The sequence below is a fragment of the Haemaphysalis longicornis genome, unplaced genomic scaffold (assembly GCF_048455015.1).
Source record: "Haemaphysalis longicornis isolate Haplotype H1 unplaced genomic scaffold, Haemaphysalis longicornis Haplotype H1 scaffold_8, whole genome shotgun sequence".
Classification (NCBI taxonomy): Eukaryota; Metazoa; Arthropoda; class Arachnida; order Ixodida; family Ixodidae; genus Haemaphysalis; species Haemaphysalis longicornis.
In genome coordinates, this window is record NW_027526445.1 from 114,218,015 (window position 1) to 114,244,099 (window position 26,085).

The window sequence follows — 26,085 nt, forward strand, 5'->3', positions numbered from 1 at the left end:
TGAGTCCTATAGTCTTCGCGAGATGAGCAGTATAATAACAATTGATCAAATCAGTTACGGTATTTCACAGTGCTAGTTACTCAAAGAGACCTCTTGTATAAACGCAATAAATCGAAGGGCAGTGGTTTCAGTGCCCGGAATAACAGCGGACTTAGTTCATTGTGGTAACTGTGGCTTATTATTCTTATAGCACGCCTTTATTAACTCCCGAGGGGACCGAGATAAAAGTTGCTGACATTAGCGCCAGAAGCGAGATCATGAGCGACGTACGTTTCTCATGAAGGGTATTGCCCCCAGCTGCTTCTACGAACAACTTTCTAATTTTGCTAGCTTGTCTTACTGTACACTTAAAAATGCCCATTTCTTCGTAAATAGTTTCTAATGAGCTCGCTGTACCCGAGAGCGAGCTATGCAAAAAAGATATTGACATTTGCGACTTCCTCTGAGCAAGCATTTTCTTTGACATTGCCGTATAGAGCTAGCTAAGAAACATAGCTCCACATTTGTAACTATTTCATATTTATAAAAAAAAGAAGCCGTGAGTGGGCTTACGGGTTTTTGTACAATTACAATTGTAAGTTTTTACCATTGCAAAACTCTAATGTTTACTTACGACGGTGATGCTGTAAAATTTCTTGACGTCCGTACTGCAGTCGATATCCGATGTAAGAGGCACGCTTCCTCTATAGGTCAAAACAGCATCATCTTCAGGTTTATCTGCTGACGATGTGAGGAAGATATTATGCTTGAAGACCCGTACAGTAATCACCTGCTCGCCAGACACTCTTAGCCACCCAGCGTCCCGTCCGCCTATATATATGCCTCTGCAAAAAAACGTAAAATTCATTAAATAATTAAGGTAATATTTTATTTTTGTGACCAAAAGCTGGAATCAACTTTAACCTCGTCGATTAGATGCTGTTTCCTTCAGCTCATGAGAGTAATCCTGTGAGGATTTCACTCCCAGTGGACATGCCCTTTCGAGTTTAACCCTAAAAGAATTTATTTCCGCTGCAGTCAAAATGCCGCCCAAATTACGAAAAAACAAACAACCAATCACCAGGACAAATGTGAGTAAGATAAACACAATCGACCAACGTCATCTGCTTACAATGTGTTGCCCACCGCCTCCAGCACCGAGAGTCAACGTTCTACAACCAAACGTTCATAGCCCCACATGGGCTTGTTGGGCAGTTTTGGCAATGAAACTTGCAATTAGTACTGCTGAAAGGCTTTCCACCAGAGTTTACTGCCGAATATACGTCACTGCTTCCTACATATAAGCGTTACTTTCATCATCCTGCTTCTGCATAGCCCGTTGGCATGAACTGAGCTTTCTCTTCGTGAGACCAATGTTTCCACCCCATAGGACAAAATCGGAAGTAAGCGTTTGCAGTACAGCTTTCATGTTAGGAACAGGGGTCACCTACAGGTCAGTACTTTGACATTCTGCCAAGTGCATCTCCACCGCGAATAATTGGACGTTACATAAGGCAAAAAGATTATACAGGGCTTCCCAGCTATCACGAACAAAGATTTTAAAGAACAATGGCGCTACTCGGAGAAACCATAGCGTATAATACTTTCAGTACAGTGGAATAGCCGCCAATAATGTTCGTCGTTAATGACATTTAAGTATTTTGATTGATTATCTAAGTGAGAAATGCAGTTCTAATTATTAAGTGTCAAGAAGCTACATCTAGGTACCATCGAGGTGCACCTAACTGCCGTATTTCCTGCGATGAACTAATTGCGCACTCATTTCTCATGACTGATAAAAAATCGCGCCATATCTGAAAAAAAGGCTCTAAACCCCACCATGAAGGTGGTCAACTGCAAAGCTGTAAGCAGCACCACAACTATTGGCCATGCGGCGTACCGAATGACGCCAGATAGAAAGTGGAGTGGAGCGTCTGGGTAAATGTGAGGAGGAGGGCGGCATGCGCGGCTATGGCGTCATCTTTTGCACTGCGTCTCCCTCGGTCTTGTGTCATGCGTCGCCGCTAAATAGCGCCCTCATCTGCCCTCCCCCTCTCCAGACGAAGTACAGTTCGCTCTAATCCAAACCACCTAAACGCTGGTACCATACATTTTGGCGTTTGCACTTCACACGGGAAGGTGGAGGGGGAGGGACAACGTTATTCGACTGAAGATCTTGTAGGTCGGCAAGGTCCAGGAATGCATTGGTTCTACACGGGGTCTCTGTCCTTTCGGTCCGCCATACCTGCCTATTCTGGTCAGAGCTCGCACGTTGCCTCTCCCACTGCTCGTAGGGGCTGGGCATTAGTTTCAAGTCTAGGTTATTCTAGCACTCCCCGGCCATATGATATAGAGTATTGCGTTGGCCGCAGTAATTGCACAGAGGGTATAGCATGTGAGTGAACGTCATGTAGTCTCGGGGGGTGTGGGATGTAGCCTCGTGGAGTGTGGGATAGTTTATAGACGGTGGATGGTTCTGTGTGGGACCGTTTATAGACGGTGGAAAGTCACTTCTTTTTCTGTGGAGAGCGAGTCAGCTCCTGGTGGGTAAGTGCATCCGGATAGCTGGTAGTGTTGCGTTGTTTCGCTAAAAGTAGTGAGAGGGTGATCTGCCCGGCCGTCATCCTCCAATGGTGCGCGGTTTTAGAAACCTCGCACGAACGCTTTGAGCTGCTTGATTGTCGTGCAGTAGCAATGGGAAGGCAACCAAATTATTGATAGGTTTTTGTTGGTGTGATTCTGGGCACGGGACTCTATTGCTTTCTTGGAAATTCTTCCCACCGTGCACGTACGTACGACAAGCTGCTTGGGAGTAAGTGATCATGGTACTGGCTTGAGCCTGCGCCATGGGTGTGATATCGCTGCTCTTCCGCGTGGAGGTTATGCACTACTTTAGACTTATGCTCATGCTGAGGGCCGTGGGGTCTGCGATAACTGCAGTTTTGGTGTTCGCGCGCGCTAGTCCGCTGCATCCCTGTACACCACGGTGGTAGATTCTCCCCATGGTCTTTGATGGCTTGGGATCTGGCTCGTCTTCTCCCTTCATGATGCTGAGCGTTCATGTACCGTGGAAGTGGGGGTTCTCGCAGCATTGACCGAATCTCCAGTGAGATGTCTGACGTCATTTCGAGGGTTTGTGGAAGTGCATAGCCTAGGCATTGGAGTAGGTGATGTCTAGGGGGTAATAGCTAGCCTAGTTCTCTGCGCGGTGATGTGCGCTTCAGTTTGTTTTTATAGACTGTTATGTAGTCCAAGTGCTTCGGTCGAATGCGGACGTGCGCGAAAAGCTAGGGCTTGTTTGTATGCTTTTCCAATAATTGTGTTTATCTCCTGCTTTTGTCGCACTAAAAAGATGCTGTAGGGGGCGAAATAGGTGATTCGAGAAACAATGAACACTTCGACCAAAAGTAGCATGTCTTGCTCTTTCGTGCCGTGGTTCTGATTCGCAATCCTTCGGAGGATCGTAATTATTTTCACTGTGGGTCTCGTCTAGCTTTTGGTTTAGCTGGTTATTTTTGCAATATTCTTTATAGGTCAAGCCCAATATCTTAATTGCTCAAGAAGGAAAAATACTGTGTCCCTCCAGTGATATCTTCACGTTCATGGCAGTGTAGCAGGTTTCTATGCAACCTTTTGCATAGGCCTAACTATGTTGACGGCCTGTTTGAGGCGGTCTAGCATCATTCCTGCCGGTTCTCTGTTCATCTATATCGTGAGCTTTACAGGAGGGCTCTGAATCAGCGTAGGTTGTAGACCCTGCGCTGGGCTCGTTGAGTGCACTGTCTGTATCCCTGTGTCCTCGTGAAGCGTTTGACCGTGTTAAACATGAAATTTCGTTTTGCAATTTGGAGTACGTGAATGTGGGTGCTGTGATAGTGGATTGGGTGAAATGGTTTTATCGGCATTGCTTCGCTAGTTTTATTGTCAATAAGCAAGTTGCGCCAGGTATTCAGCTCATATCATCGGTTAAGCAACGCTTCCCTTTGAGTGCTTTGTTGTTTTCCATGTACTGAGAACCGTTTTGTTTAAAGAGTAAGAACAGTGAAAAAATAAGTGTTTATAAATTCTTTGAGAGCGAAGCAAAAGTATTGGCATACGCGGATGATATAGCCATAGTCTGCAGCGACAAAGAAAATGTTCAAGAGGCAGTAAAATTAGAAGCCGTTCCACTCAATGTGAAAGCTGTCGGAAATGCAGAGCAGTGATTCGCCATAGTGGCCTGTACCGCCGTCATGCGCTTACTGCTACCACCCCATGAAATTCAAATTTCCCGCCTTCGCACTGCTCGCGCGCCCCCTGCCTGAAACTCCGCCAGGGGGAGTTCTGTTATCTTTGTTCTTTGTTCTCCTTGTTCTTTGTTTCGGCCGATTCTCGCTGCCGAAGATCGCTTTCGGCGGCTCGGCGCTGGCGTTTAGCGGCGGTTTCGCGTTCGCAAACGTCTTCGTTGTCGGCTCGACGTCGGCGTTTCGATGCATTGTCACGTTCTCGCAGCGTTGGATCCGCCGCCCGACGTTCACGATCGACCGCCGCTTTTCGCTGCCGAAGTTCGCTTTCGGCGGCTCGGCGTTCATGAACGGATGCCGCTTCACGTTCCCGCAGCGTTGCATCTGCCGCCCGACGTTCCCGAATGGCTGCGGCTTCTCGCTGGCGAAGTTCGGCGTCGGCGGCTCGCTTGCGGCGCTTGCGCTCAGCATTCGCAGCACGCCGCCGCGCCGCCTTTTCTTCCAGCGTAGACATTGTCGATGAAGTCGATGGTGAAACGTGAAACGTGCCGTGAACCCCCTGCTGCGGCTATGACGCAACGTGGAGCGGCTATGACGCAACGTGGCGCGGCTATGACGCAACACAATCCAACACAATCCACTTTAATTCAATCCAATCCAAAACCAATCCAATCGAATCCAAGCCAAGCCAAGCCAATCCAAGCTAATCCAATCGAATCCAATCCAATGCCAGACCGACGGGAGTGATGCGGACTACGACTACGGACGTCAACGCGGATGACATCGTGAGTTACTGAAATGCTCTGCATTTAAAACAAGCTGGAAAGTTTTGTAAACATACGGGTAGTGCTTTAAGCTGGAAAAAGTCACTACGTTTCTGGCACGTGGAGTAGAAGACACGTCGGAAGTTTTTGAAAATATGCAGGGGTCGGTAGCTCCGGCAAAATACTCTGGCGTACCACTCAATACTACAGGCAGCCTACTTAATCTTGGACGCTGGAAACACAGCGAGCAAGAGTTCAGAGAACTAGGTGGGGTTAGAAGGATTTGTCGATGTTTGCACGAGATACTGTGTGCAATTTACTTCTTTTAGCCACAGTGTTCTATGTCCTTCAGGTGCTGTCGATGACGAGAGGTTCTGTTCAGAAAGGAGGCTTAGGGCTCTGCCACTTGTTTCTGAAGCAGATTGTGTCCAGGTTTTGTTGCTTAGGGGAACAGAATAATCCTTTTCTACGTACTCTCATTTAAGTGCGCCTTCGTGATCACAAACCTGAAGTTGTTGTGTTCTATTTTGGGCGTAGACGAGCGAGTCAGTGTGGTTTCATGCGCGAAGTTGTATGGGCGTTCAACTTATTGAAAGTACGATTTTAGATAGAGTACTGGAGCAGTGTACCATGCAACAAGTTGTATAAGGAACTCATTGATGGTATGTTAGCCAATCCCCTATACAGGTCAATGCATACAGTGGGTAGGGTAGGTAATGTGCTCAAGAGGGTAAAGAGAATGCCCGTGCGCGCCTCCGTTAAACGTTTCTTTGTTCAGCTCCAGAGTGGCACGCTTCGTGCAAAGCCATGGCTCCAGTAGAAAGGTTTAGACATCCTATGGAACCTTAACTGTCGCATATGCTTCAAGCCGGAAACTATTGACCATATTTTTCTTCACTGCTCATACGCGAGATTTCACTGGGACATCCTACAGCGTACTGTTATTAATGACCTTCCCATAAACCCTTTCGGGATGCGTTTCCTGTCGGTGCGTGATACGGAAGGCGTAGCATTCGACATGTTTATGTTGATCAGCATGCACAGCTTGTGGCTCAAAAGGATGGCTGACAGGCATGCCGATCTCAATCCACGGCCCGCCAGAGAGTATCTCATCGAGAGTATGGTCAACATAGGTGAGGTATACACAGCACTAATCGAACCACCTGAATGGTCAGAAATGCTAGATGACCTTGTTCAGCTGAAAAGAGTTTAAACTTGTGTTATATTGCAAAGGTGGCGAATGTTATGAAATTACTGTAACCTTGTTTTTTTTTCGAGACAAACGCTAATAAAGAAAGGAAAAAATGGCTTAGTTTAGTCGGTAAGACGAGGAGCTGTTGCTCAATTAGTGCACTCGGTTCCATGTTCGATTCGTGGTTGTTTTATTAATTTTTTATTTGTTTGCTGGAGTTTTGTTTTGACGGCAACGGTCAAGAAAGAACCCTTGGAGGGTAGATGTATACTACTTTGCAATAAAATAGCTCATGACGACGCTACCACCCACGTCATAAACGAGTGCCTTCGAACAGACAGATTCTTAGTTATACAGTAATAAATAAAGAAACGAAAGCGACCACGACCGAGTATGTGCCTTATCTCCCACATGCACCTCGCGAAACATGCTATTGCTGTTGCTTCCTTGCATGCTTTATTCGATGTGATGCGCCGTTTCTTCGGGCGTGCGGCCGGCAAAGCTGTTGCTTTCAATCAGCTTGGTTCAGGGCGCTGGTGCGGCAGCACAATTGCACGCACCACGTGCGGTCTGCTGCGTCATGCGGCAAACAAAAGGCGGAGCCGTGGAGCGAAAGTTTACAGTTGCCGCCACTTTTAAAGACGATGGCCTTTCTTGGGCTACTTGAAGCCATAAACGTTCGTCTGTATGGATGCCTGTTTGTCTTGCTGTTACTCGATTTAGCCACCCGGAATAAGTGAAATGAAGTCTAGCTAATAGTCTTATATACTCACAGTGAAACGTAAAAGTCCAAGTCCTGTTTATATGTTCATACGTGTGAATATTTTGGCACAAGAACAGGACATCACGGCGGTATACAACAGAAAATTAATACACACAAGATATTCACAGTGATCCTTTATAAAAATATACACGATCTTCACGCGGGAACCATGAGGAGGATGCCAAGCATAATAGGGGTTCCGTGTAGGTTGCATTTTGTTCCCGTCATGTTGTTTCATTTATCGGAGCACGAATGGGAACGTAGTGTGAGCGCCCATGTAGACACAGCGAAATGTAGAGAAATGTAGAGACACCGAAGATACCGACACCAGCGTTACCGAATTGAACACCTCCTGGTTCTCGTCTTTATTGCGTGCTCACGCTCCTACCCCGCTGCCCGCCCTCTTCGCCATCTTCTCTGGTTGAGCTGCAAGGCACGTGGCGCTTCCGTCACAGCTTTCCCACAGGAAATTCAACATCCTCCTCTAAAGTTTTCAGTTCGTCGTTTCCGTTGACGTTCACCTTCGCGTGCCTTCGTTCAGTAGCTTCTTGACGTAGTTTGAATGAGTGAAGGACATAAGGCGCGTTGGTAACACTTGCTTCTGTCTCTGTTTTGTAGCGCAGAGGGAAGAGCGCCACGTACCTCCTGTTGCGGCCAGAGAGTCATGGGATCGAAAGCGGCGCCGCTAACTATTTCTTTTTTATAGTGTAGGGGGAGAGGTTCGAACGGACGGACGATGGACGACGGAGTCGAGGGCAAAAGATGGTTCGAATCTCAAATTCTTTGATGCTTGAATTTTGCGAAATGAAATACTATATCTACTGCAAAAAATGCCCACCGTCCCCTGCTGTCGCCCGCATCACTACAGCGTCTGGTGGCAATTCAAGAATTAAAGCGGCAACAGTTACGAAAGGTTGCACTAGATGGCTTCCACGTTCTCCTTGAAACGCACATTGACTGGAGCGACGTGGTTCTTTAAACGTTGAAGGCGCCTTGACTCACGCGCGTCGCCGCTGTGCGGCAGTGCTGGCATTGAGCCACCAGGCCTGGAGCAGTGACACGCGGTAAATTTAAATTGACTTGAGCAAACCTTTCGCTGTTCCCCTTGGGATGAGCGCAACGCAAGAGGGAGAACATGAGAGGTGAGGCGAAAAGCGAAGGAAAGAATTTACTTGGCAAATGTCGACAATGCGTATCGTCTTTCGTCGACATTTGCGACGAAAGGAGCAGATACGCGGCCAATTTCCCCAGATGGGGCGCCAATAGTATGGGACAACTCTGCCGGCTCTCTCTCCGAGAAGGCGCCGCAAATCAGTACGGGACGAGTTTTCTGAGCCCGTCGGAGCAAATGCGAACCTCGCTTGGACGCCCTGAGGTCGCAGACGTGGCAGTATATACACTAAAATCGCGTCGACGTCCTTCTCGTAAAGTGCCTACGCTATTCCGTGCGACTGTTGCGTGGAGTGTGTGACACAAACGTACGCCACGGAAGACCAACGGATACGGTACCACGAGTTCCTGTGCGACGTAGAGGGCGGTGAAGCATGGCGAAAGAACATTTCTAGAGAAGGGATAAGTGGAAAAGAAAGCGTGTGTCAGGGAAATGACAGGTTGTTGGAGTGTTCACGTTATTTCCCTGACTGGGACTATAAGAGGTCCACGGAGCAGAAGATATTGCTTCCAAGGGCTGTTCCGTCTGTTTTCCCTAATTAACCAGTGTACATGGAGCAGTAAAACGGAGAGCAACAACGTGGGAAGCGAAGTCCGAGCTGTGATTGTGTTGTTGATGCAGTGAAAAGAGCAACAGCCAAGAAACCGCGTAGCGCCTTCCGCCTCGTTTTCTAGTTGATTGATTCATTGTAGGGTTTAACATGCCGACGCAACGCAGGCCATGAGGCGCGTCATAGTGGAGGGCTCTGGATTAATTTTGACCACCTGGGCACCTTACTGTGCGCCTAAATCGCGTACACACGGGCGTTTTTGCTTTTCGCATCGATCAGAAAAACGGTTGCCGCGCAGGCAATCGAACCCGTGACATCGTGCTCAGTAGCACAACGCCTTAGCCACTGAGCCACCGCGGCGTGTCTCATTTTCTTCTGATCGCGACGAGAAACAAGTGCATGTTATGTAGACGCCAGCGGACATTTCATGTCTTTCACGTTTGCAAAACATGCGGAACGAGACTGAACCTCGTGAGTGTGTTCGATGAGGCGAAAATGATCCAGCAACAGCTCAAAGTGAAAATTTAGCGCCATCAAGATGCGCTTCAGAGGATAAAGTCTGAGCATAACGAAATCAGGCAACGACTTCAGGACTATGGGGAGAGCAAAGAAATTCATAAATGGATTTGTAGAGCACCTATAGAGCGGATGAAACTCGCCTACAAGCCTGTATCACGGAAGGGGGTGCGATGTTGGGACAGCGAGGTGCTTTATGCGGCGGAACATATTGTAAATAATGAAGTGAACATGACTCAACCTTTTTGATCTCTTTCTTTTTTTAACATTGCGAGCACTCAATTCGCCCCCCAAAATTCTTCTTCGCATCACCCTCTTTACATAGAGATGCAAACACGCCTTCATTGCGGTTACACGTGTGATCTTTGGTAGTTTTCCATCTCACTTTTATACTAACTGGAACTACTAAAAAACTATCAGGAAATTATTTCACCAAACCTAAAGGCACTTTGCACGTGTTTGTAGAAATAGTAATTGACGGGTTTTTCTTTTAACAGCAAACAGGCGCGCAATCGAGCGTACAATTGAGCTGCCGTGGCGCTGTATTATGAACCGGGCGGGAACGCCGTCTCGCCGTATTTTTTATATTTCGAGGGGTTGCTTTGTTTGTTAAAATAAATGACTACGAAAATTCTTCGCTGAAAATACTGCAGTTAGATTCCTCCCTTGCGTACCTACAAGAGCCTCATTTACACTTTGTTGATTGGGATAGCACTCTACTAGTTAAATAACAATTCCAATGATTGAATAAATCTTATTATTGTAAAAATTAAAAGCCGCTGCTCCACTTTACCAGAAATATTGGAGACTATGTTTTCTTCCTCTGACACCATCACTCTCTTTAAAATCTTGGTGCATGATAACTGAAGCTGGCAACCGACGCTGGCATTCGAAATAGGAAAACAAAATCAGTGCCTTTTGAATTTGCGAGCAACCATGATCGGCGAATCTGGGAGCAATTCAAGGCGAGGAGTGCCCGAATCTAAATGCGTTTGTTTGTAGTTTGCCTTTCAACAAACTTCATAGCCGTCAGAGTGAAACTTGATTTGACTCGAGTTTTTTCGAGCGGACAAACATGGGGGTGTCGGTTTCGCCCGCCGCGTCCTGGCATTACTTCTTGACAGCCTTCAGGCCGGCGCCATCCGCGGTGACGTCACTTCCTGGCGTGCCACTTGTATCGCCGCTCCGTCGCTCCATCCTGTCTCTCCTCGGCCCGCCATTGGCCAGGTCGCCGCGCCATATGTGCTTTGTGCAGTGTGTTGCCGTGCTGCAGTTGTGCGCTGCTTTTTCGTCTTCTGTTGTGGCCATTCGCCCACGTTTTGTTGCGTATGTTCCCATTGTAAAGCCCAACAAATGCTGTGTACCGGCGTGTTAAAGTAATTTTAGAACCGAGGGAAATGATCGTCTTTTAATTCCGGAAGGATGTAGCGCTCCTCGCGAAGTGGCTGACAGCGACTCAAAGGGAAGATTCTGTTCCTACAGAGAATTACAAGGTAAGTGTATATATGTTACACTGCGCTTGTATCGTACTGTAAAATTTTATTATCAGTTTTAAATCAAACGAAACCTCTTATGGTGATACACCCTAATTTTTCTTTGCATGTAGGTATGCTCACTGCACTTCGAACCATTGTGTCTTGAACGAAAGACTTCCTACAGAGATCCCAGGGCGGGACGAGTCCTTGAAATTTCTTTGAAAATACCACGTCTTCATTGTGGACCCGTGCCTACACTTTTTCCGGGATGTCCATTCTACGTGTCGAAGCAAGACACCTTCCCTTCCAGGCTGTCACCAGACAGCAAATGACTCCGCCGAGAAGAACCCTACCGTGCTACTGCGATTTCCGTATCCGCAGCTTGCTACTACAATGAATTAATTCAGTGTAGCATTTCCTTCCTTCATTAAGAGAGAGAACGATTGGAGACAGTGTGTGTGCCTAACGTGTGGCCGGTTATTCATCGCCCAAACTGTACGCTGTTTTTAAACATGGTGAACAAAAGCGCACCTCTTTTTTTTCTCATTCGTGACCGTATCCGTAGATATGGAGATACGTGTGTGCTTCCGCGACAAATGCCGATAGCGGGTTCGAAGTTACCTGGTGCCAAATGGGGTCAAGGATGCCAGCAGTGATGCTTTGTTGCTCAATGACACTGTTTCTGCGCAGTATGTCCCAAATCAGGCGTGTCTCAACATTACCGTAGAGTCCGACGACCTGGGCAAACTTAGTTCACGTGTTGCTGTCTTTGCTATGTCGCAATAATTTTGCGCACTCTGTTTTGAAATTTGTAAGTGCGATATCTCTAAGGAGGAGCTTGTTGTTGACAGTGGGGACGCTGAGAGCGGCACACATATGTACTCCCTCACCGAGCCCCTCAATTGAAGTTGGCAAAAGTTTCCAAGTGTAGGTGTGGTTGCAATTGTAATTAATGAACACCGAAGTAGTTGTACTCAGAGTATAGCTTCCAGAAAATGCCACACTGTTTCTGAAGATGACCAATCACAGGAATGTTGTGCAACACCTTGTCACTGAAAGCTTCCCAGATTTTGAAGAAGTCCATTCATGCGAAAAGAGTTATTAACCTGATGCTGGGATTATAAATGTGTAAAGTGTGCTACGAAGATAATCCTGAACATATATTGCAAAGGTAGAAACGGCAGTGCTGCTACAAAGGCTGATGCCAAAAAACGTAAATTGAGGAGTGTGTCAAAGTGATAACATAAAGTGACTCTTCACGTCTGTTGATGGCGGTTCCAGTGCTTTCTTCATGACTGTGAAGTATATATTTCCGTGCATTTTTGCGAAATACATTCCGCATTTTGCATTTGTAATCGCAATTTCCTGTGCTTACCTAGAGGGAACGCCGCGGCGCGTATTTCTCGCGCGTTCTCAATAGTTTCTCTTTAGGGTTTTATCTCTTTTCCGCCCCCCCCCCCCAAGGTGATGCGTTATTTTTATACGTGACTTTTGGGCACTGCAAGAAAAACAACCTCCGCGCAAGTTTTGAGAGTGGCTACGCAGAAGCGCCGGGCAGCAGGAACGGGAGAGTGTCAAGCGAAGCATCGCTTGGGCCGGGCAGTGGTGACGTGGCTGACGTCAAGCCACATACTGAAGGAAGATGGCAAGGTGTGCTAGTTGGTGCAGATTCAGATTCATGGTGAAAAACAGTGCAAGAAACGCAGGGACAAAAAAAGGAAGGGGCGACGCGGGGTCGTCTCCTCCTTTTTAGTCCCTGTGTTTCTTGCGCTGTTTTTCAGCGTGAATCTGAGTCAAGCCACGTGACGAGCAGGCCTTAACGCTGTGTAGGAGGTAATGGTCGTGGGCATCTTACCGTATGTGTAACACACGAAATTCATCAGCTCGCCCACGGAGGGCAGCAGACACGTTCCATCGGATGCTGAGACGACCTCGTTGAAAGGCCCCAGACATGCCCCATGCGCTCACAACGTTGTCATGGGTGTGCGCGTGGTGCTCGTCTACGCGTACACGTCCACAACCCCGTGCTCGCACAAAGGGTCAACCGCTGAGGAAGAGGCAAATACACAATCCCAGAGCATTTATTTAAAAAAGCAATCCCATGGTCCCAGCGATTACAAGCCTATTCTTTTCTCCATCAGGGGTGACTGTGTTCGACCAAAACCACCAGCTATATAGGATAACGTCTTTGTTCTTTTACTAGTTTCTTGCCCGTGCCCGTCAAACTCCGTTGGCGAAATGGTGGCAAGAGAACCCAGGGACATATACAGCGTTCCCGAATCTCTTGTGTGTGCCGCGACTTGTAGACGATCTTTAGTCAGTAATTTGTTTGGTGTTTATGGCCTGCGCAGCGCCAAAGTAAATTCTCTGGTCAACAAAGAATCCTCTTCGAGTCCTGGCACATAGATGGGACTAGAGGAGGGCAGAATAGGTCCCTAGCTGCCTCCCTGCCATTTACACCCTTACCATCTCACGTGCAAGAGCAAGGAACAAGTAAAAACTAGAATTTATATGATATAATTGATGCGTGTGGTCGAAGGCTGTCATCTTTTATCAGTGGATTCCGAAACGTTGGGACCACTTTTCAATGAACAACCTTTATTGGTATATATGCCTCTTTTACAAGTTTAATCAAATGATGCAAATAGGGAGGGAGAAAAGAGATAGTAATTTTATTCTGTATGTCGCCAGATTTTTTCATTTCAGGATACCGTGGGAGCTTCCTGCCTACTCCGCACGTTCGACCAGCTGGTGCTGAATTTCGCTTCTAGAACGGGGCGGTTCTTCTCCCACTTCTAACGGGAAGTGTTGGGGATTGGGCGAATATCTGGTTTTTTAACAGTCCGGACCACGTGGTAGAGGGTGCAGATAATTGCAGTGCGGGCAGGTGGGGAGGTGGGATTGATGGGGTGAAGTTTATATATGTTTGCGAACGTGTTTGTTTGCAAAATCCTGAGTTGATGTTTCTGTTCTTTGGTGAGTGACGGGTCGGCAGGACGACCCAGTTGACCAGGCAACTTGTAGTGTTCTGTGATGCTTTGGTAGGTTTATAGGGGATGCGCTTCTTGCAGCCAGTCGTCTCGTGATGTCCGGTAGGTTGATTCTCGGGCTGTTGCGTGGGCTATGACATAGCCGAGAAAGGACAAGTGGGCAGGGGCCCAAACCAGAAGGAGCTTGTGTTGATGGGATCGCTGGAGAAGGATACTTGAAGATGGGCTTTATATTGTTCCACGTAGGTAGCTTCGGGATGTTACTTGAGAATCTAATCATTGTATCGGCTTATCTGTGGCCGATTGCAGGAGGGATGGCGGTTTCTTTTACTTGGATAGAGTTTATTTTAGTAAAAGTTACACTGGCGACGTGCTAGGTGCATGTAGTGGCGACAGCTGTCGTGGCATCCATGCGAGCGTAGGCGGCAGCGTCCGTGTACACAGTTTTGGGGTTTGCTCCATGAATTCTATCTATGCCTGTGTTTTTGCCGCACGCCTTCCTTTGTGAAACTGTGGGTGCTTATTTCGTGAAATGCAAGCTACGTACATGCTTTGCCTTGGGGTTGTGGGTATGTACATGACACCATTGCCTTGTTCTCCTGGGGTATTGTATCGTTGGAAATCAAGCCGTTGGCGTCTTATTCTTGCAGTGGCTAGTCGCCGGTACCGATTGACCAGATGAGCCTCTATGAGCTCATCCACCGTGTTATGTACTTTAAGTTTGAAGAGTCTGTCCGTACCATGCTGATGCTTTGCGATTAAGTGTATAATGTTTTTGCGTCGCTTTTGCAGAGGATAGAGTATCGTATACGTGATGGCGTAATTGAAGAGAGAGACGATGAAGGCATGGGCGAGTCGTAATTTGTCGGCTTCCTTGATTCCTTAAGTCTTCGAGGTGATCCGGCGGAGCATGTGAATAATTTGTTCTGTTGTTCGATTGAGGTGGCGAAAAGGTACTGAGTCGGAGCAGTGTTCTTGAAAAGTTATTCCCAGTATCTTTATGCGTAAAAAAAAGAGCCTTCGCAGCTCCGTGAAGTTTGATTATAATGCCTGTTTTCTGCAGTTTTCTATTTTGGCCTTTCCGGTCAAGGAGATGTTCAGATTTCTGTTAGGAGCAGCATTAACCACAGTAGGTTGCTTAAGCTTGTATCATGTGACCAGTCGATGAAGACGACCTTGCATTGCCCTTACCTACCATGTACTCGTCTGTAACGTTATCATCGCCATAGGGGCCATGGCGAAAATCAGGTCTGGTATAAAATTGTTTGGGAAGGGCGATGAGGCTGATGATAAATAGCAGTGGAGAAAGAACTTCGCCCTGTGTCGTGTCTCGGCCTCCAACGTAGATTGGAGGTGATTGGGGATCACAGTTTTTGAGGTGTGCTTCTCGCTCGGTAAGAGATTTCTGATGTAGCTGTATGTTGTGGCTCCACAGTGGAGGTTACTTAGGCGGTTCAGGATCACTTAATGGTTGACATTTTCAAAAGCCCTTTTTCAATAAAAGGGTGAAAACTGCTTTCAGTGAGTGCTCATTGGCCTGCATAATTATTTCCTCTTGAAACTGAAGAATATCTTGCGCACTGAGACTCGGTTTAAATCTGCACATGGACTTAGGACTTTGGCAGGTATCTCCTAGGTATTGTCGTAGGCGAACAAGGATTGCATGCTGGAGTACCTTCCCTATGCAGGACGTTAATAAAATCTGTCGGAGGTTCTCGACGCTTGGTTTCTTTCCTTATTTCATTATTATATTACCCTCTGCTGTCTTGCATTCCGGTGGAAGGAACCCATTTTCCCAAAACTCATTTATGTATTGTGGGCGGGATGTTACGGAGTCTTTGTCAAGGATGGCCAGCATCTTGCTTGTGATACTCTCTTGGCAGGATGAGGTATTTCTCCGTATCTTGGCTAGCTCCACCGGCACCTCCGTTTCTTCAATCGCCCATACCGATGTGGCTTTGGATCGCCCGTGTACCCACTAATGGCCGGTATCCTCTTGGATGTGAAGATTTTCGACAGAACCCGGTCTTGTGCAAAATGTCGAAACGTAACAGCCGAATACCAGACAGGGTTCTGACGAAGCTGTTCACATGCACGGGGCAACAAGTGATTTGCGCGTGCCTTCAGAATTCCGCCGAAATGCCGCTCAGGAAGCCCTTCAATCTAGACTTGAAAACGCCGGCCAAAACATCACTCCAAGAACCATTGAAGAAGGAAACACAGAAATAACTCTTCCGTGTGAAATATTTCTTTTCTACGCCGATTTGTCCACGCAGAAAATGTGTGCACACCGAGGGATATAAAGATCCGCTGTAACAACGGCTACCCAAAACTTTGCGTAACTCGATGTGTTCTACAAGGCGAGCTTGAAATTAGCAGTAGAAATATGTGGCCGTGCGCACCAGTGCACTCCAGAAGAAACGAATGTTTTGAGCGGCGTCACTAACTCCGGGCCCCGTAACACAGAGGAAGATAGAAGTAGCGGGGCAAGACTTCATCCATCGAATTTATTGCGAAGCGTCAGGGCAGATGGCAAAGCAAAGCGCCTCAAATGCATGATGATAATGCCCATCAACTGCGCGAAATGAAAGCAAGAAGTCCCAGGTTTTCACTGGACATTTTTGCTTTCTCATTTACAACTCAGAAGAAGTGCTTAGGGATGCTTGGAATTTTTTTCCCGGGTTGCAATTGTTTCTTTGGTTGTAACTCGTGTTGGGATTTTTTAGCTGTTGAAATCAGCGCTTGGTCTGTTTTCTTTTCCTGGTGTGTCATTGCCTACGTTCACTGTTAACCTCTTCATGATGTCCCACTGACTAGCCCACCAAGCCATCCTTGTAATTGCCATTTACAGCTCAAGAAATCCATTATATTCAGCGACCTCTTTCAAAGTTCGGTTACAGTTGATAAAGGCGCATGTTTCGCATGCATGTGTAAATTAGTACAGTTTTGTTATTTTTTAATTTATCCGGTGAGTAAGCTTTCTGCATTGTGGTTAGTGCATGTGTATTTTAATGGTGCAAGAGCAGGTAAGATCAAAGTGCATCAGAAACACCTATTTATTGTCTTCACTTTAAAAGCTTAAAAATATTTGAAGTATCACCGTGGTGGTATTAAAATATATATTTATGGTCTAGAATACAAAAAGGTTTCTGAGGCAAAGCCGTGACCCCGGATCCCACACATGAGGCAGAGATATTTCGAATGATAAGCATGTGGTGGAGTTAATTCGACAGGCATTCTCAGATCATGAATGGCAACCTACCGTTGTCCCTGCAGAGTAAAGGGTGTAGCAGCTTCATATAACCAATACTCACCTACAAGGCAGAACACCCGCCGCGGTGGCTCAGTGGCTAAGGCGTTGCGCTGCTGAGCACGAGGTCGCGGGTTCGATTCCCGGCCGCGGCGGCCGCTTTTCTGATGGAGGCGAAAAGCAAAAACGCCCGTGTGTACGAGATTTCGGCGCACGTTAAAGATCCCCAGGTGGTCGAAATTAATCCGGAGCCCTCCACTACGGCGCGCCTCATCGCCTGCGTTGCGTCGGCGCGTTAAATCCCACAATCAATCAATCAATTACAAGGCAGAACCTACTCCCTAAAAGGTTCAACTTCAATTGGGGACGAATGAGCGAGCAATAGAACGGGAGAGGACAGGTGTAACATTAAGGGACAAGAAGAGCGCGGAATGGGTCAGGGAAGAAACGCGTCTGAAGGACATATTAGTAGAAATTATGAAGAAGCAAACTACTTGGGCAGGCATGTATTACAAATGCAAGATAACCGTACGTCATTAAGCTTAACCGAGTTGATACCAGAAACTGGAAGCGTAACAGGGAGCGGCAGAAAGTTACGTGGGCCGGTGAAATTTGTCGCAGTTAGCACAGGAATGGGTTAAATGAAGATCAATGGCCTTTGTCCTAGATCTAAGGCCTTGCCCTGGAGATGTGGCTTTGCCATGCAATGGGCCTATACAGGCTGATGATGATCTAAAATATGAGGTAGGACGTGATAAGCGCTGACAATATTTTATGGTTTAAAGTCACCAAGGGCCTCAGAGCCTCGAAAATGACACGTCGTTCACTGAAAGGCACAAGCCCGGAAGTATCGGTGCGACGAAGAAGGTTTTTAACGTGTTGATAGGCCGCGAACCATCGCTAAGCCGACTAAGTGGATACGAAGCGAACCTTGCTTCAAAAACGAGGGCTTAGAAATAATCCAACAGAACTATATTCACTAAACAAGTCACCCGTCCTGGTGCAAAAAAAAAAAAAAACGCTGGGCCATATCCACTAACGCGAAACTTCGGGAGGTACGAAGCATGTAGTATATAAGGGTATTGTTGGCGCCTGGGCGTTTTTGCGAACGGAAACGAAACTGTTGTGTGGTAGAGGTATACATATTTGCTGCAAAAGACTCTAGGCTTTCAAGGAGGAAGCTCTCTAGCGCGAGGCGCAAACAAATGTCCCCGTGCTTTTCAGTACGAAGCGCTGCAGCGCGAGGCGTAAACTATTGTCCCTGCGCTTTGTTAGTACGCGTTAAGCTCTAGAGCGAGGCGGAAACAAATTTGCCGGTGTTTTGGAACCGTGACTACATGCGACTAAGGACGAATACGACGACGACGACAGAAGAAACCAACAACCCCAGCCCCTAATTGCAGAATTCTTGGAGGTTAAACCGAGTGAGTTCGACCTAGGTACCGCCATTATACCTTTGGGCTATTCATGCCGAACAGCGGAGTGCCTTTAGGAACTGACCAAAAGTACTGGGTGAGAGCTCCAAGCGAGACTGTTAATGGCGGTGGGTGCTTACGCACAACGCCGGGCTTGTACATATCCGGGAACAGGAATTTAGCTCATCGAAAACACGCCCCTTGCCCTTGCTACCGTTAGGAAGTTAACTGCGCGCACAAGAGACACCTAAGCACCAGGTTCAATTGAGAGGGTGTGCGAGGTTAAATGCGGTATTGGATGAACACTGACATGCCCCGCTTCATACTGGTGAGATAAACAACGTTCAGCTGAAAACATTTCTTGGTCTCCTAAAAGCTGCGGTTGGTGTAGCGTAAATGAGAGCAGAAAGGTCGCATAAATGCCGTTGTCGCCGAAGGTACAATGCCGTGTTGTCAACTAAGACGTGTAAAAGGGTAAGTGGTCCACTGCACTATATGATTTCGTGGCTATTGCGTTTAAGAAGTGCGTTTGTGCAGGGAGTGTGTGACCTTTTCTCCATCTCCATAGTGATAGATTTGTGGTGGCTGTATTAGACGAAGTTTGTTGTCTGTGTGCTATGACCATGCTTTCTTACAAAGTTCTGGAGCTCCCCCGTATTGCTGATTTGATGTCTCGAAAGAGGACGCGTGAAATATCTAAACTGCTGCGGATTGTGACCACAGTGGCGCTCTGTAAAAGAATTTCATTTCTCCAGAACCCGCTGAGTCCAGGAAACCAGAAAACAGTAGACGAGATTTGGAGCCTAAAATACCAGTTCACACAGCTGTTTATTTAGTTTTCCAGATTGCGATGCAGTCACATGCTCTAAGGGGTCTCCAAACATTATGCATTTTTGTGTTTTCGTTTTGTGCATTGCTTTTGAAGTGTCTGATGGGTTGTACCGTTCATTGTCTCTGACTTTCTATACTTTTTCGAGGATGCTACAGCACAAGCCAACATTGTGGCGTCGGTACAACAGGTAACGGTAAGGCGTGCACGGCCTTGTAAGGTATAGACGGGCTACGCATAATCGCAACGGACGTTCGCGAAGCGGTTCAGCCCTGTCCCCACCGGATTTTTATCGGCGCACAGGAAGGGGGGAGGGAGCTGATAAAACTGAAGCAAAAACTGACGCAGGAACTGATGCCAGCACCAATTTGTGGTACTCTAGGCCTGAATATATAGGCCCTCAAAAACTGACGGCAGGACTAAATTATAAACGCAAAGGAACTAAAATTTCTCTTCATAACAAATTATATCGCTCGGAAATAGCGCCTCACCACACAAACTTGCAAACAACATTTTGGAAACTTCCAAGCTACCACCACCAGCTCTAGCTGCCGAACGAATGGCAGTCCCATACAGCAACTTCCGGAGCGGCGCGACTCCCATACAAGGCATACAATTCCGAAAAGTGATTATGGCGCATTCTTTTGCTAACACAGCAATACGCCGGCATTCCCATGCTCTCGCCACATTTTGATGAAGATGGTACCCCCAAAGCTTTTGGCACGTACCCACAAGGGGGATTGGCCAGGGCTAAATCAATTGTTGAAGTTCGCGAGGACATCAGATTACTAATTTATTACCGGAAAAATCGAGGCCGTAAAATGAAGCTTTGCTATGATTACCTGAATTACCTATAGCGTGTACCCTTCACCAATTCAAGCGACCTGAAGATGAAAGAAAAGCTTGAATATAGTTTTATATACCCATTTTCGCCTACCCAAAATTCCTTCCGCCAATAAAAATTATAAGTGGAACCGATAAAGTCAACCATACACGCTCAGTTGGGTTCTTCAAAAGTACCTGTCTTGCTGCACAGAAGCAACGACAGGCGAGAAAAAATGTTCGATTTTTTCGGGGACTTGGCACCGCAAACGTAGCCCCGGGGGCGAAAGCCCCGTTCTAAACAGATAGAAATTTACTCGTGGAATCCTGCAGCGCAGCTCGGTGAATGTCACTCCGCATTGCAGAGAACTACTAACATGAACATTCCACCTGAAATTTTAAATGTTGATACTCTTGAAACGATCGGAGTGTGTTCGAACGAGTAGCGTCTGAATGCCAATAACGTCGTGATCTCGAGGATGTAAAAAAGAGCCAGATTAGGAATTCCAAAATGAATGGGAGCTGTAAGAGCGAGGTGAGCTAAATGACCCGCTAGCTCGTTCCCTATGATGTCCGTATGGTCAGGGACCCCAGCCAGAGGTACCTCCTACACGTGCTTTGGAACGAAAAACAGTAATGTGAGGGACAAGGGAGAGTCGGAACAGGAAGTTAATGCCGATATAACTGACACAGAATCGGATAGTATGATGACTTCTGATGAATTCTGCGGCATGTTACATAGAGCGAGAGTATTGCTTAAAATTCTGCAATAAAAAGGATGTATAGCCCGGCATTCGAAACCCCTCGGGGGTAAATACGTTTAGGTCACGGAGAAGTAAAAAATAAACTCGGATCACAAAGAAATACTGGCTTAGAAGTTCCAAAGGGGGCTTTGTACATGCGGAGCTAAGTTTGAACTGGGAGCAATAGAAATGAGATACTGAGTTGAGGAATGTGTGCCTCTAAGTACGAAACCTGGTTCGAGGCAAACCGGGGGAGGCCAAGGTAGAATCGAAGGATGCGCCTCTGCAACAGGTACAACATTTTAAGCCACACAAGCACCATGACCTCTTCTTTCTTATCTTTTAAGCGTAGCCGTGCCGAATGGAAATCGCTCACGTCTAACTGACTAACGAGTGCTGACTGTAAAGGTTGTGCCTACAGTGCCGCCCGACGGTACTATAAGCACTTCACCTTATCGACGTACGCTTTCGTTTTGCAAAACCAAAAATTTCTGTCTGGCACTGGATTGCTCTACCGAACGCAAAGCAAGGTAGCGTAATCTAAACTAAGATAAACTAACACAACTAATTAAGGCAACAGGTGGTCTTGAACCACCGACCTTGGCATCATCAAGCTAAGATGGGACCCTTACACCACACCAAAATATTCGAATGTCATCGGACAGCACACTAGCTATTTCCTCCACGGCTGAGCTTCAGCGCCATGGGACGGCACTCTAACACCGCGGAGTATATGTTACGCACCAGGAAAGATTATTCTAGTAAAAGTGTCAGCGAAATCCTACAAGAACAACCAGCAAAATTCAAACAAGATTCTATTTAATGCTTTTGCTGAAGGACATGATATTTGCCTTTGGTTCAGTGGATTTTTTATGTTATGGTGGTGGGGAAGATTTACAACGGTGTTCAATATGGCTGCGGAATTTCTATGCTCGATCAAAACGCGACTGCAGTTGTGTGGTGATGGCGTAGCTATTATTCCTGCAAAACGTTATATTTACGAAAACAATGTCTTTGTTGGGTTCCGTGCTATCGCAGCGGGAGGTAGGTAGTGTTCTCGCCTTCATGCGAGCCAAATGGCCTGAGTGACTGGCTAGATGTGAGGCTAAGCGCCGGTTGTCTAGAACCAGGTAGTCAGCAACGCTAAAGGCGGTGGGGCGTTCGGGTATGCCTAGCGCCCTGTATTCGCCTCTGGAACCCGAAGTCAGGGAAAAGCTTGATTCGCATGTTATTTTTGTCAGCTTGTGCCGGTTCAACCGTTGCTTCCGTCATTCTGAATTTAAAGCGTTTTAGTTTTCTTTGAAATTTTACATTCTTGAAAACATGGTTTTCACAGATAAATACTTGCATGCTACTACGCCGCACGCGCGGAACGAACTAGCAACACTTTACCCTTCTTAAGCATCAAGAGATCGGCGGATTCGCTAGGCAAAATTTGCAATCGCTGCTAGCCCACGCAACTATAGAAAAACACACACGTTGATGCTGTACTGTGTTGTTTTTGTTTCACATCTGCGCTTTTATGGGTCGTTTAACCATGACCCTACGATGTTGCGACTCATACACCAGAGTAAGCAGAATCTAAACTAGTTGGATCATCATTCCTTAAATACTGGTCAACCTAAATTTAACACACGAAACCGACAAAGACGAAAGACGAAAAAAATGTCCTGCTTTTTTGCAGTCGCCCCTTTTCATATGGGCGATTTCCGTGCAATCCGGGTGAACTTCACAAGCGTTGAGTCCCACACAAGGGCTGAGCGTCAGGCGGGGGAATCGCTTGTACCTACTTCACCAGTAGGTGCCTGGCGCCACCAAGGCACCCGAATGCACATGGTGCCGTATACAGCCACGGTAGACGCTGAACTCGCAACCGCCTGTGGCAGGACATGCCGCAGGACTGCGTACCAAGTACGCAGCATGTGTACAAGGGGTTGTGTACAAGCTAAACTTATCGCGCGGAAAAAGCTACATTGGCCAGACCGGCCGTTGGGCCAACGACCGAGTTCGAGAGCACAAGGCCTCATTAAAGAATGCTCCGTCAGTACACTTGGCCATGCACCTTCGAGATTGCGCCTAGTGTGAAGTGGACTTCTAAGGCGTCATTATCATGCATAAAAACAGTGATAGCCTTGCGTGCGAAATCATCGACGAATGGAAATTGAAGAGAACGTTGAAGATTGTGTCAGCACTTCACGCAACTTAGAGGTGGTTATTACAGCCTTACGTTGTCGAGTACCCAAGTTAAATAGGTATTTGCACAGGTCTCGTCTGGCGCCAACAGCTCTGTACAGCTATTGCAACGAAGACGAGTCTGTCAATCACTACCTTTTGACATGCCGACGTTTTTCCCGACTGAGACGTCAGTCCCTGGAGGTGCCGCTTTACAGTTTGGGGATATCCCTAACAGTGCCGGCTATTCTATCGTTCGGGGCATCCGAAACGGGGTTCTGCCGCCGGGATGTATGCTCTGCCCTCCTGCGCTACATTGAAAATTCACAACGATTCTCTTTACGATTGCGATTGGTCACCCTCGCTGTGATTTTTCAGGATTTTTTTTCCTTTTTTCTCAAATATGTTTCCAACCGGTCTAAATTATCTTTCCTAAACGTCTCGTGATTAGATAAGAATTCCATTCATTTTATCCATCCTCTGTTGATGGGCCGATCCCCTGATTGGGTATGTGCCATAGCTAAAGGCGCAACAACAACAAAAACACTGCCTCGGTTGCGCTAACCGATGAAGAAAATGTATTTCTGCGAAATGTTGCACCTGCACCTTGTGGCTAGAGTTGTGTATAAATATACAAGGCGAGGCGTAATAAAATTTCGGTTCGGTCAGCGCTTGTACATCGTATTTCGTCTTTGTGTCCTGAGTTAAATTTAGGCTGACTAGTATTTAATCATACATCAGCATTGTTGTCTTAGGTGCAATCATAAGGGGCGGTGTTAAATCTCCCGCTGGCTATGCGCCAGTCATGATCATCATCGTGTAGATTATCCCGTGTCAGAAAAGTGATCGTCCCCGCTGAGGCGACGATCACTTTTCGAGTGATCCAAGTCTCAAGTATCAAGTCTCGATTGCGTCGTTCTTCCGTGATATTTTCTGGTGCCGTTAAACCCGGGAGGATGACCGCACGCGACTACGGAGACCACCTACGTCCCCTCCGGCTTAAGGTTCCTGGAACCCCGTGATTTCGACTGTTCTTCCGCTGATAAGCCCCGCCCTCAGCCGGAGGTTGGCATGGCTGGTCCTGACCGCCCACCTAGGACTGACGGGAACCTTCCAAAGTACGCAGATACGCCCCGTCACGTCCAGGGTACCATGCTTGGGAGCAACTGTACGTCCCCCGAGTACCAAGCTGGTAACGACCTGGACGCCCTGCGTTCGTTGAGAAAGGTTCTTCGCGCTGCAGTTACGAGACTGCTTAAGGCAGCGACCGCGCTCCGGCAAGCTCCCTCACCATCTGCGTTGGACTTCGAGTTGGCTATCAACGACCTCGAACAGAAGTACGCCGAACTCAACAAGCTGAACGATAAGGTGGGTGAGCTGCTCGAAGGAGACGAGTTCGAACACGATTGCTACGAGATTTTGCACTACCAGGAGAGGATATGCGGGGCCCTCAGTCGCCTGCGATTGGCTTTGAACGATCTGTGGGCAGCCGGCATTACGTTTACCGGAAAGGGAACTTCACACCGTCCACAGGACCCCTCCCACGTCGGCTCGCACCCGTCGACTTCGCTAGTTGTCCTGCTGATGCTGCAGGTTTCAACTTTCAGCGGTGAGCCACGTGGGTGCCAGGGGTATCGGTGCCGTGTCGAGACGACAGCCCACAGCCACGTTCCAGCTATTGGCGACGTGGGAGTCAGCACCGAGTTAGCGTCGAGCGTTCCAGCGAAAACCAACTGTAAAGAACGCGAGGCCACACCAACCGCATGTTGCTCCCATCCAAGTAGACGACAGAACACGTGAAGTAAAGGACGTGAACAAAAGGATAGAGCCACCACCCTGTGAGCTTCAGTTCGAGTGCCTCTTCTTTCTCGAATTCGTGAAGGGTGAACCGTTATCGGACATTTTTAAAGGCAGGCTAGCACCAATCGTAGACGTAGTCAAGGAGGTTGCATCCAAACGCACATATGTGTCCTTCGGGGTACCTGAAGACACGAAGGCCGAGCAAGCTTTGCTGACCACTTCTCGTCCTTGTGCCAGGACTGGTAGAGAAGCAGAAGAACCTCATAGGGAGCTGACGCCTATCAGGAAAATGCGGTGGTCAGGAACGGAGTCAGACAAGAAAACCCACGGGAGGCTGAAAACCGAGCTAAGAACAGCGTTCGATTCCAAGACATTTCAGGTTGCACGCCGTCATCTTCAGGACAATTGCAGCAAACACAAGGACATGATGTCTTTCGGGAAGCAGGGCGCATAATTCGGTTGTCGTCCGGGTCACCTTTTCGGCGCTTGGCTGTTCTGAAAGCGGCAAGACGGCGCAAGCACCGCGGGAAGAGCAAGACGAGACAGGGTTTGCCTACAGCTTTGCAAGGATTGACCTCCTGGAACGCAACGAAACTTTATGGTTGTGGACCTATTTTTATCCACTAGGAACTATCTTGCGGGCCGGGGGAAATTTTAGATCACCAGACAGGTATACGCTGCCCCGCAGGGCATAGGTTGCGGCGTTCCAACGCCACAAAGAACTGAATCACTGCGTTCAAGTTGTACCACAGGGCTGAGGTGTTCAAGACGCGAAGAATAAGCGTATAGTGATCAGAGCCCACTGGAATCAAGCTTTCGGATTAACTGCGAGACTCCCTGCGCGTACATCATCCTAAGAGACACGTACTAGACGGCCATGTTGGAATTTGGCCGATACGCGGTCGTGGTGCCAGTTGGAGAAGCTGACGACTGGCCAGCAAGTAGGGTGTGTTGTAGCGCGCTTCTGCAGCGGCAGACACGCACGTTGCGGGCGCGGGAGGATGTTAAATCTCCCGCTGGCTATGCGCCAGTCATGATCATCATCGTGTAGATTATCCCGTGCCAGAAAAGTGATCGTCCCCGCTAAGGGCAGCCATGGCCCAAGTCTCGATTGCGTCGTTCTTCCGTGATAGGAGGTATTGTAGAGAAATCACTTATTGAGACGTAACACTGCGCGCGCGGTCGGGGCACACACAACCAAATACACCCTTTCTCAACATCCGAATGTTACATTGAACACTATAATGCTGTCACGGGAGGCTTGCCTCATATGGCCATAGCTTACGACAAAAGGCAACGAGTAAGAAGAATTTGGAAAAGTGGACGGGTGCCAATATCATGGAAACATAAAAAAGTGGTTGCTCTACTGAAACTCGGTAAAAGACCCTTGGCATTACACCCATTCAGAGCTGTCCACCTCACAAATTGTAT

General features: G+C 47.5%; 1 long non-coding RNA gene across 1 annotated transcript in view; it reads right to left on the reverse strand.

Moving 5' to 3' along the window:
• LOC144149062 (uncharacterized) overlaps positions 1 to 26,085 on the reverse strand; it is a 161,875-nt gene that overhangs the window by 15,768 nt on the left and 120,022 nt on the right. The window contains exon 4 of the long non-coding RNA XR_013318153.1: positions 614 to 824. This is a non-coding gene — a long non-coding RNA (uncharacterized LOC144149062). The remainder of the gene's footprint in view (positions 1 to 613; positions 825 to 26,085) is intronic.